The sequence below is a fragment of the Rana temporaria genome, chromosome 3 (genome assembly GCF_905171775.1).
Source record: "Rana temporaria chromosome 3, aRanTem1.1, whole genome shotgun sequence".
Lineage (NCBI taxonomy): Eukaryota > Metazoa > Chordata > Amphibia > Anura > Ranidae > Rana > Rana temporaria.
Genome location: NC_053491.1, coordinates 391,758,799 through 391,774,533, shown reverse-complemented (window position 1 = coordinate 391,774,533; position 15,735 = coordinate 391,758,799). Strand labels below are relative to the sequence as shown.

At 46.3% G+C, this 15,735-nt stretch overlaps 1 protein-coding gene across 3 annotated transcripts in view; it reads left to right on the top strand.

Annotated features, from left to right (window-relative positions):
- Nucleotides 1–243: 243 nt before the first annotated feature.
- Nucleotides 244–15,735, top strand: part of PRR5 (proline rich 5) — a 191,555-nt gene continuing 176,063 nt past the window's right edge. For 2 of the 3 annotated variants that reach the window (XM_040345809.1, XM_040345810.1), the window contains exon 1: nt 315–512. The gene's annotated coding sequence lies outside the window, so the exon portion shown is untranslated. The other variant, XM_040345811.1, reaches the window with a different exon arrangement.

The following is a 15,735-nucleotide window of genomic DNA, read 5'->3' as shown; positions in this document are numbered from 1 at the left end:
GGACTCCTTATAAACTATGATCACTGCAATATAATAATCTGTCGCTATTTCCCTGTCGCGATTCCTCGCTGTGTTTATGTGTTTCTTGGAGGATTGCACGGTTGCTCCAGCCGCTTTGCAGAGCCCATGTTGCTCCCAGCAGCCTGTGTACACTGAATGGTACTGTACATATATCACAGAGAGGGAGGAGAGACAAGCAGCGACTAGGGAGGGAGGGAGAGGAGGGGAGTCACCCACAGCAATCAGAAGAGGATGGCAACACAGCAGCCAGAGATCAAGGCATAGACGGCGTACTACCAGGGCCAGGCGTGAGTGTGTGACTGTCCTGTCTGGAGGGGGGGGAGGGGGGATTGCAGCCAGCTGACTGAAAGGGGGGGGCTCCATGTCCACCCCATCCCTGTCTTCTTCCCCTGCTGCTTTCCCTTATCTCCAATCTGATCCCTGGGATCTCCTGCTCCTAGACTGCGATCCACGGCACGACTGCCAATGCAAGAACCTGCCAACTGCTCCAGGTGAGTCTCACCCCCCAACTAAAAATACCATCACAGTCTTGCAACAAAAATGACTTGTCATACCCGTGTAACCCCCCAATGGATTACGAACCGCTGTCGCTGCGATGCTGCTCGCTTTCCTTCCAGCGCCTGAGAGGTTAATTGCGCTGTGTTCCCCGCACCCCGGCAGCTGGGTGCTTTCCAGATACATAAATTTATATATTTATACACACCAGGGTTTTCCCGAGACCCCTGCCTGCAGGCGACGCGCTGTGTTTAGGGCGATTTTCTACTACGACCGCTGACATTGGTCAGGAAAGGCTATAAAAAGGACATGATCTTTCCGTAAAGCGGTGTGCGTTCCTAAAAAAAAAACAGGATTTACGTCCTCTGGCAGTATTGCGCACAGTTCTGAATACCACCCGGCGCAGACGAATGCAGTTTACATAAATAAGATAATAAAATACGAGGGGGGTTTGGGTTGTGCATGCTGTCAGATGTGCGGCTCCTAAATGACATGTTCTAAAAGGATACTGAGAGCGTTCCCAGATCGCTGCTGATTGGCCAAAGAGTGAAAAAAATCCATATTAGCACAGATGTACATCCCTATGTTTTTAATTGGAGACATATTGTTGTCATTTGATCCGGGTCCCGTGGGGGATTCCTGCATGAGCATGGCATGAAAAGAAGTGAAGAAGAGAATCTGGACCCTGGCATGATTGGATTTGGGGGTGGCACGGTCTCTAACTCCTCCGGGACAGAAGTGCTGTATAGGGATTTTAATAATGATTAAAGTTTTAGATAACGAATGATAAGGTATTATTAATATCTGTGCTTCTAAGATTTGCTGCAGCAGTTGCAAGTTGTTCCAGCTTTTTTTTATTTTACTTATCCCCTTGGCATCTTTTTGGGCAAAGTTAAAGGGGTATTTGTGAACTCCCTGATTAATAATAGCTGTCAAAGATGTTCTGCAACAGCTGTTAATTGTTCCAGCTTTTTCCTCGACTGGGTGTGTCAGATCGATATTACTCCCCCCCTTGGCACCTTTTTGGGCAGAGTTAAAAGAGCATTATTGAAGTGCCTATTAATAGGCTTCAAGGATGTTCTGCAGCAACTATAAGTTATTCCAGCCTTTTCCTGGGTGGTATATTTAACTTACTCCCCCCTTGGCATCTTTTTGGGTAGAGTTAAAGGTAATCTGTATAGTCCTTGAAAATTAATAGACCTTAATGGTGTTCCGCAGCAGCCATGGATTGTTCCAGTCTTTGCCTGGCTGGATTGGGCAGGTCAGACTTTTGATCTTACTCCCCTCTTGGCATCTTGTTTGGGCAGAGTTTAAGGGGCATTTTTGAAGTCCCTTATTAACAGACCTCAAAGATGTTCCACAGTAGCTGTGAATTATTCCAGTCTTTTCTTGGGCTGGGCCCTTTGGATTTTTTAACTTACTCCCCCCCTTGGCATCTTTTGGGGTAGAGTTAAAGAGGCATTTGTGAAGTCCCTGATTATTGATAGACCGTAATGGTGTTCCGCAGCAGCCATGGATTGGTCCAGCCTCTACCTGGGCAGGGCAGGTCAGATTTTGGTCTTACTCCCCTCTTGGAACCTTTTTTGGGCAGAGTAAAAGGGCGTTTCTGATTTTCTAGACTTTTCTTTGATTTGAAGGGCTTAAGTTCCAACTTTAATAGTCCTTTGGCACCTTTTTGGGTGAACATTTGTAAATTCCAGGTTCCCAAGCTGTTCTGCAGCAGCTAGTAAATTTTTTGGACTCGTCCTACTCTTCAGTTTAATACTCCCTTCGCTTTGCATTGGGTGAATTTGAATTCCGTGATTTTATAAAGCTTCTCTATGTTTCTATATTTATTATGTAAATAGTCTGAAATTGGCCATGCAATGTGATTGTTCAATTCACTAAGCTTAGACAGAACTGGACTGTATGGAAATGTCTGTTTGCTCATAGTAGGTCCAAAGCCAAATTAAAATTTGGATGATGCTGAGGATCTTTTACTGTCTGCTATCATTCTGTATTTTAGATGCAAGAAAGTGTCTGTAATATTCTAAGGCCTCGTACACACGGGCAAGAATCTCGTCAGGAAAAAAACAACGTTTTTTCCGACGAGATTCTTGGCAAGATTCTCTTGCCACCCGAGTGTACACACAGACCTTTCAAAAGAACCGCAGTTCTCTTGAAAGGCAACAACGCGGTGACGTCATCGCGTACGACGAGCATGCGCTCGTCACATTAGATGCCGTTGCCGCCATCTTACTTCACCCTACCTATGCTGTGGAAGCTACCGCGCATGTGTCAAAGTCATTTCGAGCATGCTCAGGTTTTCCCACGCGACAGGTAAGTATACACACTCTTGGGTTTCTCGTCGGGAAACAGGCCAACAAGAATCTCAATGAGAAAATAGAGAGCAGGATCTCTATTTTTCTCGTGGAGATTCTGGACAGATTTCCCGACGAGAAACCTGAAAACCTCGTACACATGCTCGGTTTACTCGGCAAGTTTTCTTGCTGGTTCTTGCCGAGAAAACCGAGCATGTGTACAAGGCTTTAGACTTTGTAATTGTGATAAAGTTTTTTTTGGGGCTCACAAAATGCAAAACTGTACCTGAGGATCTTTAGCGCTAGAATCCTGGTAGATATGAAATCACATGCCTTATGAAGGAGTCCTGCATGGCTCCAAAACATTGCTATCCTTTGCTGTGATGTGATCGTTATAGCCCAATTATGGAGTTTTCTTTTTTGCTGGTGACATATCACTTGTTCTGGCAGATATAAAAGACAAAAGCAACTCTGTATTCATTAATATAGCATTTTTTTTTAAATGCAAGCAGTTTAGATATCTTCATTTGACTTGGTATCAACCTCTTGCAGTCCCTGTGCAGAAGTGCTTGGACTGGGAGAAGAAGCAGCACAATTAGTCAATCAGTTCTGATTTAGTGCTTCAGTGCTAACAATGACTGTGCTGATAGGAGGAGAAGGCTGAGTGACAGATGAGCCAATCAGTCTGCAGATTTTCCTTTTACTGTCCAGTCACAGGCTTGGAGTGGAACAAGACTTGTAAGTGTTACTTAAAGTGGTTCTAAAGGAAGGGCCAATGCAAGGATTTTTGCCAACTCAGGCGAAGGTGCATTTCGCTGCCATTCCCCCCCCCCCCCCCCCCCCCCACCGGCACGCGCACACACCAACATACATTATATATGTATATATATCAGACCCCCCTCCACTAACTACAGACCCCCCTCCTGCAGTATGGATCCCCCTCACTTAGAACAGACCCCCCTTCCTTAGTACAGACCACCCTCCGTCAGTATAGACCCCACACTAAGTACAGACCACCCTCCGTCAGTATAGACCCCCACACTAGTACAGACCACCCTCCGTTAGTATAGACCCCACACTAAGTAAAGACCACCCTCCGTTAGTATAGACCCCCTCCCTCAGTACAGACACCCCATCAGTGTAGAATCCCCCTTAGTGCAGACCCCCACAGTATAGACACCCCCCTTAGTTCAGACCCACCGTCAGCATAGGCACCCCTCTCCCCTCCCATAGCGCCCCCCCCCCACATGTCCATCTGCTTATAATAGAGTAATAAAGTGTACTGTACAGACCTCAGAACAGCGTGGCAGCAGGCGTATACACACAGCGGTGTGTGTCCCTTGGCTCCTCCTCCTCATTGTATGTAAAGAGCGAGGAGGAGGCGCTGGCGGCTTCTGTCCGCTCTACCGAAACAGAGCAAGGTCAGATCAACAGGGAAGCGGGTGGTGATAGCGGTGCCACCTCTGGCGGGTGTCACCCGGGTGCGGTCCGCACCCCCGGCAACCCACCTAGCAACGCCTGTGTCGGGCGGGTGACTGTCCTGGTCAATTTTCCGCCCTGGGTGGCGCTGGTGCCGTAAGGCAAGTGCCCATGTTGCCTTGCGCTAGCGCCGGCCCTGTCAAAAGGCTTAAGGATTTTTACCTTCATGCATTCTTCAAACTTTATCCATGCAGCAGCACCCCCTAATACTCACCTGAGCTCCATCTCCATCCAGTGATGTGCACAAGAGCCTCAGCTCTCTAGGGACACTCACTCCTCATTGGCTGAGGCAGCAGCAAGAGCCATTGGCTCCCAATCACAGCCAGTGAGCCATTGAGGAGAGAGGGGGTGGGCCAAGCTGAATGGACACGCAGAGTAACCTGCTTGGGTGCCCTTAACAGCGAGCAAAGAAGAGGATGTGGGCTGCACAGAACAGGTAATATAACAAGTTTATATATTTTTTTTTAAATTTTATTAACAAGCCTTTAATATCACTTGAAAGAGAATCTCCAGTCATAGTTGTGTTTATTAAAAGTCAACAGCTACAAAAACTGTAGCTGCTAACTTTTAATAAACAGACAAGCCTCTGTCCCAGAATTTAGAGATGTGCTCACCATTCCATTTCCATCCCTAGTTCTGTCCCCGGCATCAGCATTTCAACTGTGGGCACTCGGCTGTGACAGCGTGCGGCTTCACAGCCGGGTGCCCACTGCGCATGAGCGAGCCACGTTGCGCACTGTGAATGGTTCCGCAGTTTTCTGGAAGCTGTGACATGTCCCAGAAGGCTGCAGGGAGGGAGAAGAAAACAGAAATTCCACCTCCATATGGTCACGATCCTTCCCGAGCCTGTACCAGCTCTGTGATGTCAGCCGACAGCGGGCTAAAGCTAAAGCCTGCCGTTGGCTGAAAACGGGTCACAGGTGTGGAGAACTAACTGCACTTCTGTGACCCACAGGAGAAGTATAGCCAAAAGATCTTTGCCCATAGTTCTACTTTAATGTGTCCCAATAGGTAGCACAAAATTTGGATCAGCTTTTAAACGATTATTATAATTTCCATACCTGTAGGCCTTTTGTGGACCCCTGAAGCCTAGCCGAAAAGTCCCATATTGATTACATGCCCTGTCCTACTTTGTTGCCACAGCATATGTTGGACTTTTGCCCTTCCTCATCACAGAAGGAAGCACTTTCCTTGTTGCCAAACGCACCCTGTGTTCTGACCCCCTGTGTTGCATATACACTGAATGCAAGACTTTCCTCAAAGTTTGATACTAAATATCCCATATATTGATAAAGGTGGATTAACACAATGAATGGCAAAAAATTAGGGACACTGGCACTTTAAAAACGCCTCAGCTAGTTTATTGGATCAAGTCAAATTAAGCAGGTTTGTAAATTTCACCTTTTTCCTTTCTTCCAGTGTTCTCTGAAATCTGTACTGACATCAGTATCCAACAAGATTAAAATTGTGAACACCACAGGGACTGGTTACAACCTCTGTGGGATCTGAGAGGAAACATCTCCTATGTGAGGGAGATGCTGTCTAAGAAAGTTGTCACTGAAACACGGGAAGATGTCACCTCTATCCCTGTTTTGGTGACAACCTAAACCATGGAACTTTCCTTCACTCACAGTGGTCACCAGGACAAATGGAGAGAAAAACAGTTGTAAAAACCGGACAGAGCCTATAACCCATCCCAATGCTTTCTTTAGATATATAGTTTAAGCTTCTAGAAAACATACCAAAAGCCCGGGACATAGGACTTTTGGTGTGCGTTCAGAAAATGCACCAAAACCGTGGGCTATAATAGAAGTCTATAGCAAAGTGACTAACCCTCAACAAACCCACAGGTACACAGTGCTGCACTCAAAGGTCAGTATGAAGCAAACCTAAATGCAGAGTGTAAGCTGCTGAATTTGACTTCAGTCTCCTGTAATCTGTTGTCTGGTAAAGAGAGGAAAGCCATAGGAGCCAATCAGGTCTCTTGCATGCACATGTGTGTTTAACAGAAACACACTGACAGGGGAGAGAGCAAAAAAAGAGATTTCCATTGGTCTGCAGCTGCTCCTTCACCGTCCAATCAAAAAAATGTCAGGTCACCAGTAGGGCTGTATAATCTTCAGGACTGGATGGGCAGAAGTACAGGTCATTAGACTGGTAAATCAACTCCCATGCATTTATTTGAATGTGGTCTACAGTGCCATGAAAAAGTTTTAATACCCCTTGAAATTTTCTAACTTCATCATGTTAAAACCAAAAACGTAAATGTATTTTATTGGGAGTAGACCAACACAAAGTGGCACATAATTGTGAAGTGGAAGGAAAATGATTAATGGTTTTCCAAAATTAACAAATATATGTGTGAAAGGTGTAATGTGCATTTGTATTCAGCCCCTCTGAGTCTATACTTTGTAGAACCAACGTTCGCTGCAATTACAGCTGCAAATCTTTTTGGGTCTCTACCAGCTTTGCTCTTGAGAGTGAAATGTTTGCCCATTCTTTTTTGCAAAAAGGTCTGACAGATTAGATGGACAGCGTCCGTGAACAGCAATTTTTAAGTCTTGCCACAGATTCTCAATTGGATTTAGGTCTTGACTTTAACTAGGCCATTCTAACACATGAATATGCTTTGGTCTAAACTATTACATTGTAGCTCTGGCTGTATATTTAGGGTCGTTGTCCTGTTGGAAGGTGAACCTCCTCCCCATTCTGAAGTCTTTTGCAGACTCTATGGCCTCGTACACACGGCCGAGTTTCTCGGCAAAAACCAGCAAGAAGCTTGCTGGGTTTTTTTTTTTTTGCCAAGGAAACTGGTCGTGTGTACACTTTTCAACGAGGAAACCGCAGAGGATCTCGTCTGGCCAAAAAGAAAGCATGTCTTCTTTTTCCCCGACGGCAATGGGAAAAGTTGTTCGCCGAGATCCTGGGCGGCTTCACAAGGAACTCGATGAGTAAAACAATGTGTTTCGCCTGTCGAGTTCCTCGGCCGTGTGTATGAGGCCTAACAGGTTTTCTTCTAAGATTGCCCTGTATTTGGCTCCCTCCATCGTCCCATTAACGCTTGACCAGCTTTCCTGTCCCTGCTGAAGAAAAGCATCCCCACAACATGATACTGCCACCAACCATATGGGGGTGACCTATTCAGGGTGATGTGCAGTGTTAGTTTTCCGACACACATAGCGTTTTGTTTTTAGGCCAAAAAGTTCAATTTTGGTCTTATCTGACCAGAGCACCTTCTTCCACATGTTTGTTGTGTCCCGCAAACTGCAAACAATGGCTTTCTTCTTGCCACTCTTCCATAAAGGCCAGATTTGGGGAGTGCACAACCAATAGTTGTCCTGTGGACAGATTCTCCTACCTGAGCTGTGGATCTCTGCAGCTCCTCCAGAGTTACCATGGGCCTCTTGGCTGCTTCTCTGATTAATCCTCTCCTTCCCCGGCCTGTCAGTTTAGTGGACGGCCATGTCTTGGTAGGTTTGCAGTGTGCCATACTCTTTCCATTTTTGGATGATGAATTGAACAGTGCTCCGTGAGATGTTCAAAGCTTGGGATATTTGTTTATGACCTAACCCTACTTAAGTGCCGTCTAACAAGTCGTGCTCCGTGCATTGCAATGGAACCGTTCTAATAGGAGCGACTTTAGAAAAAGGTTCCTGTACTACTTTGGGGTGACTTCGGAGCGACTTGCATTGACTTCTATACAGCAGTCGTTTAGCAAGCCGTGCAGAAATCGCACTGTACGGGGCGGCTTTAGAGTCGGACGACTTTGAAGCCGCCCCTGTGTGAACCGACAAGTGGACTCTAGTTACTAATTAGGTGACTTCTAAAGGTTCCACTAGATTTTAGTTAGGGGTATCAGAGAAAAGGGGGCTGAATACAAATGCACGCCACACTTTTCACATATTTATTTGTAAAACAAAAATGAAAACCATTTACCATTTTCCTTCCACTTCACAATTTTGTGCCACTTTGTGTTGGTCTATCACAAAAAAAAATCCCAATTAAATACATTTATGTTTTTGGTTGTAAGATGACAAAATTTGTAAAATTTCAAGGGGTATGAATACTTTTTTAAGGCACTGTATGTAGCTATTTACCTGGCATCACCACTGGATGTGAGCTAATGATTGGTCAATCTGCCTTTGCAGTTCAACATAGCGGAAAATTATGGAATGTTTACTGTAAATAACACAAGGGCCAATACTTTCTGCCTACTTAACACTGTTTTGGTACTAAATGCATTGACCCGATGATAACTTGGGACCTTTGATCACCAGTTCTGCTGAGTACTAGTAGTGAACAGAAATCCACAGGCGTATGAAGTTAATGAAAACTTTTTGACATTCCAAATGTCAAACTAAAGCAGACCTAGCATTAGATATCTTTTTTTTATGTTAGATGTATCCATGCTAAGTAATGTGTAACTCAGGTATTTATAACGTCTCACAGAGATTACAGTACAATACTCTCCCAGACAGTGCTCCCAACTGCTTTTCTCTCCAGAAGGATGGAGCCATTTTTGTTTAGGCATCATCAAGGGTCAGTATCTACTTCCGATGTCCTGCCGAGAATTGTCCCCCGGCGGATTTTTCCTGCTCTGTCCTGCACAGACGCAGCGAACCTCCTGCTCTGTCCTGCGCAGGCAGGGCCGATCCACCCTATAGGCTCACGATGCAAGCCGCTTAGGGCCCCGCAAAGCTGTGGAGGGCCCCCCAAATTATTAGAGGCCCCGCCTGGTGAGAAGTCATTTTCGGCCCCTCACCCGCGCTTCTCAACTCGCTGGCTGCATGGGAGAAGAGGTAAGAAGTCAGCACCCCCCGCTTCTCACTTTAATGTAAGATGTAATTTCCGACAGCAGAACATACCCCCCCCCTCCCACCGTGACATGTAATTTTGCTTAGGGCCCCAGGAAGGTCAGGATCGGCACTGTGCGCAGGCGCAGCGGACCTCCAAAAATTGCCGAAGCTCAACACAGCTCTGAATCGCCTGGACACGGCGCATGCGCAATGAGCACAATCTTGTGCCACACGCTGATGCACGCTCCCGATGCTCGCTCCACTCTGCAAGGGGGGCGGGTGTATTACAATTATATCGTGTAAGGGGCGAATGCCACAAACTCCCCCATCAACAGTGCAAAACTCGCCCCCTGTGGCGTGTGTATTACTATTATATCGTCTGCAGGGTGGGGGGCGGGTGTATGAAAAGAAGGGCGAGTTTTGCACTGTTGATGGGGGAGTTTGTGGCATCTGCCTCTTACACGATATAATTGTAATAAACCCGCCCCTCTTGCAGAGTGGAGCGAGCGGCAACGACTGTCACAATGCCCTGTTTATTGCGCAGGCGCAGTCTACAGCTCTTCATGTTCGGTAATGTTCGGAGCTAGAGCGCTGTCCAGGGCGGGAATTATCCGCCAGGGGGACACATCTCGGCAGAACACCAGGACTAAGATGTCAGCTCTGAGAAGGACACAGACTTGTAAAGCCTCGTACACATGACCGAGGAAATCGACGGGTGAAACACATCGTTTTCCTCGTCGAGTTCCTTGTTAGGCTGTCGAGAAACTCGACAAGCCAATTTTCTCCATTCCCGTCAAGGAAATAGAGAACTTGCTCTCTTTTTGGCTCGTCGAGTTTCTCGACAGTTTCCTCAACGAAAATGTACACATGACCGGTTTCCTCTGCAAAAAAATATCTCCCAGCAAGTTTCTTGCTGGTTTTTGCTGAGAAACTTGGTCGTGTGTACGAGGCCTTAATCCTGGTGCATGTGCAGCTTCTGTTGTAGCTTCTCACCTCGTGGTGACTTACAACAAAGTTACAATGTTGCATTCAGATTACTAGGAGGATAGGAGACCGCAGAAGCGCTTCTTCTTGCTTGCGGTAGAACAATGACGTTATCTTAGCTTAGGCACTGGACTTCCTTTAACCACTTGAGACCCGCGCTATTGACAAAAGACGTCAACAGCGCGGCTCTCAGGTGCCAACTGGACGTCTTTGGACGTCATTTGAAGTGCATTACCCGTGCGCACCTCTGGGGGGCGCGCAGCGGGTAAACACTGTCCTGGCGCATCGCTGGGAAGCCGATGCGTGTCCGCCGGGTACACGCGATCGTCGGGAACACAGCAGGGACTTGGAGCTCTGTGTGTAAACACAGAGCTCCACGTGCTGTCAGAGGAGAGGAGACCGATCTGTGTCCCTTGTACATAGGGACACAGCATCGGTCACCTCCCCCAGTCACCCCCCTGCCCCCACACTGTTAGAACACACCCAGGATACACATTTAACCCCTTCCTCACCCCCTAGTGTTAACCCCTTCCCTGCCAGTCACATTTATACAGTAATTAGTGCATTTTTATAGCACTGATCGCTGTATAAATGTGAATGGTCCCAAATTTGTGTCAAAAGTGTCCGATACGTCCGTCGCAATATCGCAGTCCCAATAAAAATCGCAGATCGCCGCCATTACTAGTAAAAAAAAAAATAATAAAAAAAAATAATAATTCTGTCCCCTATTTTGTAGGCGCTATAACTTTTGCGCAAACCAGTCGTTTATTGCGATTTTTTTTTTTTTTTTTTTACAAAAATAAGTCGAAAAATACGTATCGGCCTTAACTGAGAAAAAAAATAGTTAAAAAAAAAAAAAATTGGGATATTTATTATAGCAACAAGTAAAAAATATATATATTTTTTTTAAATTGTCGCTCTTTTTTTGTTTATAGCGCAAAAAATAAAAACCGCAGAGGTGATCAAATACCACCAAAATAAAGCTCTATTTGTGGGGAAAAAAGGACGTCAATTTTGTTTGGGAGCCACGTCGCACGACCGCGCAAATGTCAGTTAAAGCGACGCAGTGCCGGAAGCTGAAATTTCGCCTGGGCACGAAGGGGGTTTATGTGCCCAGTAAGCAAGTGGTTAAAGTTTAAGTGAATGTGTTTCTGGAGCACTCTGAAAATTCTTTATCCGGAGTACAATCAGATCCTGCCTGTATGTCACCCAAAAGAAATGTAAAGAAAAATCCTGGTTCTTTTCAGGTTTTTCAACATTCCTAAAAAGACAAGAAGTCTTCTTCAGCCCAGGTTCACACTGGGTGCGATTTCATTCGATTTGAGATGCGATTTCACATGTGAAATCGCATCTCAAATGCCTCCAATTGTCGGCAATGGCGCCGTCCTAATCGGTGCGACGCCGCATCTGCGGCGCTGCACCGATTTCAAAAAGTAGTTCTTGTACTACTTTTTGCGATTTCGGGCCGCGATTTACATAGACATCTGTGCAGAAACCTGCACAGATGTCTCTTAAATCGCGGCCGAAATCGGGACTGCCGGCGGGAGTGAAATCGTGCGAGTTCAGCTGAACTCGCACGGCTTCACTCCCGCAGCCCAGTGTGAACCAGGGCTCAAGAAAACCTGTAGTAGGAGAAATGCAAAGGTTGCCATTACTGATGTGCTTCTGAGAATGCTAGTTGCCTGGCATGTTCCCTGCTAAGCACTGTGGTTCCTAGCCCTGAGCCAATATGTAATCTTTGTATCTTGTAGTAACATTGCGGCTGGCAGGAGTAACTACAGCAAGCCGCAGGGGACACGCAATGCAACACATTCGGTTGTGTCAGATAGCCAGGAAGATTTCACTCACCATTTACAGGTTGTTTCTTCCTGGAACATTGTGACATTTTGGTTACTTCAGCACTCCTTTATCACAAAGTAGGAATCTTGAAGAATCACATATCTGAGCCAGAATCAGTAAAGTTAAGGATGCGGCTGGTGCACTACTGCTTAAGAATGCAAATACAGATAAAGTAAGGAGAACTGCAGGTCTTTTTTTTTTTTACCAATATTTGTAAAATAGGGTAAAAAAAAAACTGAACTGTGAGCACAAAAACACAATTAAAATATTTTCCTCAAAAAAGCCATATAGGATGTAAATCCACTTTGTGTGCACCAAATGCCTTCACAAAGCCAGTTATTACCTTGTAAAAAGTAGCAGTGACATCATCACCAGGGCTGGCCCTATGATGGGACCGGGTGGTACCATGGGTACCAGGCGGCACTTTTAGGGGGGCGGCATACTGATGCCCGCCAGCCAGCCCGTTCCAGCTGCTCCGCTGCATGTGAGGAGCGCGGCGCTGGGCTGCCTGTGAGGACATTCGCAGAGGGGGGGCAGTCAGCGAGTGAGTGGGCAGGCGCCACTGCCTGTGAGGAGCCCGGCGCCGCTGCTGTTAGTGGTGACAGGAGCGGGGGGGCAGAACATTTCTATATACATGTATAGGGCCATGACACATCCTTTTACACTTCTATACACATGTATAGAGCCCTGACAGGTCCTCTTTATACTCCTATACGTGTATAGAGCCATGACAGTTCCTCTTTATACTCCTATACATGTATAGAGCCATGACAGGTCCTCTTTATACTCCTATACATGTATAGAGCCATGACAGGTCCTCTTTATACTGCTTTATACATGTATAGAGCCATGACAGGTCCTCTTTTTACTCCTATACATGTATAGAGCCATGACAGGTCCTCTTTATACTCCTTTATACATGTATAGAGCCATGACAGGTCTTCTTTATACGCCTATATACATGTATAGAGCCATGACAGGTCCTCTTTTTACTCCTATACATGTATAGAGCCATGACAGGTCCTCTTTATACGCCTATATACATGTATAGAGCCATGACAGGTCCTCTTTATACTCCTTTATACATGTATAGAGCCATGACAGGTCTTCTTTTTACTCCTATACATGTATAGAGCCATGACAGGTCTTCTTTATACGCCTATATACATGTATAGAGCCATGACAGGTCCTCTTTATACTCCTTTATACATGTATAGAGCCATGATGGGTCCCCTTTAGTTACCATGATATAAAATAATGAATGTGGGGGGCTTTTGGTGGGCGTGATTTTTTTTTGGGGGGGGGGGGCAGCATTTCATTCTTGGTCCCAGGCAGCACAATGTCTTGGGCCGGTGATCTGCCGTGCTGGTTCCATGTATCATTAAGTTCCAGCGCATGCGCGAACTGATGCGCAGAGATGGTTCCAGCTATCGGGAAAGTTCCTTCAAGCACTGCGCAGGTGCAAACTTGCTGACGGAAATCCCCGAACGGCGGCCTGCATCCAGGGCGACGTGGACTTAGAGGTAAGTGGCCAGTCGGCCTCACGTCCTCGCTGCGCTCGGACGGCTCGCTCCGCTCGCTCGGCCTCCTGGCTCTTTTTTTAACATCCTCCAATCCACGGGGATGTTAAAGAATGAGCCTGGATGCCGGGCGAGGTTCGGGAATTTCCGTCGGGAAGTTTGCGCCTGCGCAGTCAGTGGAGGAACTTCCCCCATAGGGGAACATTGAGGACAAGTCACCGGCACTGATCATCACTGTGCAGAGAACAGAGCTGTGGGAGGGACCCATCAGGCTCCACCCACTACAGGCTGCCTGCAGAAAAATACAGGAGGCGCGGAGACAAGACCGGTCATCATACAAAAGGAGAAATAGCAACAGTGGCTGGTCTTTATTACTGGAAGCTCCTGTACAGAGGGGTTGATTTACTAAAGGCAGATAGACTGTGCATTTTGCCCTCTGCAAGTGCATTTGCTCCAGAGCTTAGTAAATGAGGTAAAGCTTGACTTTGCAAAGACGGTGCGGAGTGGTGCGCTGGCAGGGCGTTAGAAGTGTCCTGCCAGCAGCTTCTTTGGAGTGCATTAGTAGCGGTGAACTCACCGCTGCTAATGTGCTCCTCACATTGAGATCAATCGGCAGCGCCACGATACCTTCCGGCAATACGCCGCTGTAGCGGCGCATTGCCGGCGGTATTAACCTTTTCTCGCCCGCTAGCAGGGTTAAAAGCACCTCGCTAGCAGCCAAAATGTGCCGCAAATCTGATGGTAAAATAGCGGCATTTTACCGCTATTTTACCTCCGTCGCTATTGGCGTCAGCATTGTGAAAGAGGTCTTAGGGTATGTTTTACCTCAAAACTGAGCATCAGTATAAAGGCAGCTTACTACCATGACATAATCCATACAGGGCTGTCGGGGGTGCACAAACCTGCACTGGGATGTAAAGCCGAAAACAAGATAGACAGTGAAATACGCTCCTGAACAGTTTTTGTTGTCACTGAATTTGTAAGCTTGTGCAGCTACTGCCTAGATTAAAGTGGATCTTTTTTCAAACCTTAAATTTTAAGCTTAGGTACAGTGTTAAAGCAATAGGACCCTTGTCAGGGAGAATCACTCTCTTTATTTGTCCTGGTGGCCATTGTCATCTGGAGAAAAGAAGATAAAGAATCCAGGATATTTTAGCTGTCCCCGGAACAGGAGATGAGAGGAAATCCTCCAATGGGGACACCTCGGTTTCGGTGACAGCTGATGGGCTTTCCCTACGTTGAAGATATTTCCTCTCACGTCCTGTTTTTTTCTTTGGGGTAGAAAGTAAAGTTGGACACAGACAGGGGGCTAGATTCAGGTAGGGGTGCGTAGGTTTATGCGGGCGTAGCGTATCCTGTTTACGCTACGCCTCCGCAACTTAGACGGGCAAGTGCAGTATTCACAAAGCACTTGCTCCGTAAGTTGCGGCGGTGTAGCGTAAATCTGCCGGCGTAAGCGCGCCAAATTCAAATTGTCAGGAGGTGGGCGTGTTTTATGTAAATAAAACATGACCCCACGTAAATGACGTTTCTCATGAACGGCGCATGCCGTGAACGTATCCCAGTGCGCATGCTCCTAATCACGTCGCAAACAGTCAATGCTTTCGACGTGAACGTAATTTACGCAAAGCCCTATTCGCGAACGACTTACGCAAACGACGTCAAATTTTAAAAATTTGATGCGGGAACGACGTCCATACTTAACATTGGCTATGCCTCATATAGCAGGAGTAACATTACGCCGTAAAAAGTCTTACGCAAACGGCGTAGAAAAATCCGCCAGGCGCACGTACGTTTCTGAATCAGTGTATCCAGCTCATTTGCATATTCTACGCTGAAATCGACAGCAGCGCCACCTAGCGAGCAGCGTAAATATGCACCCTAAGATACGACGGCGTAAGAGACTTACGCCAGTCGGATCTTAGCCTAATTTCGGCGTATCTTGCTTTCTGAATACAGAAAGAAGATACACCGGTGCAGATTTGAATTTACACAGCGTATCAATAGATACGCCCGCGTAAATTCTTTCTGAATCTAGCCCAGGGTTTTTGCCAATTATTTCCGCTATCTAAAACGTAAAAAAGAGATGTTGGCTATTGATACACTAAAGCAAACCACATCTAATGACTAATAAGGTGCAATATGATACATTTTTGAAGTTTGGCCTAGATACACTTTAACCACCTCAATACAGGGCACTTAAACCCCCTTCCTGCCCAAGACATTTTTCAGCTTTTAGTGCTGTCGCACTTTGAAAGACAATTACGCAGTCATGATACATTGTACCAAATTTTTTCCCCA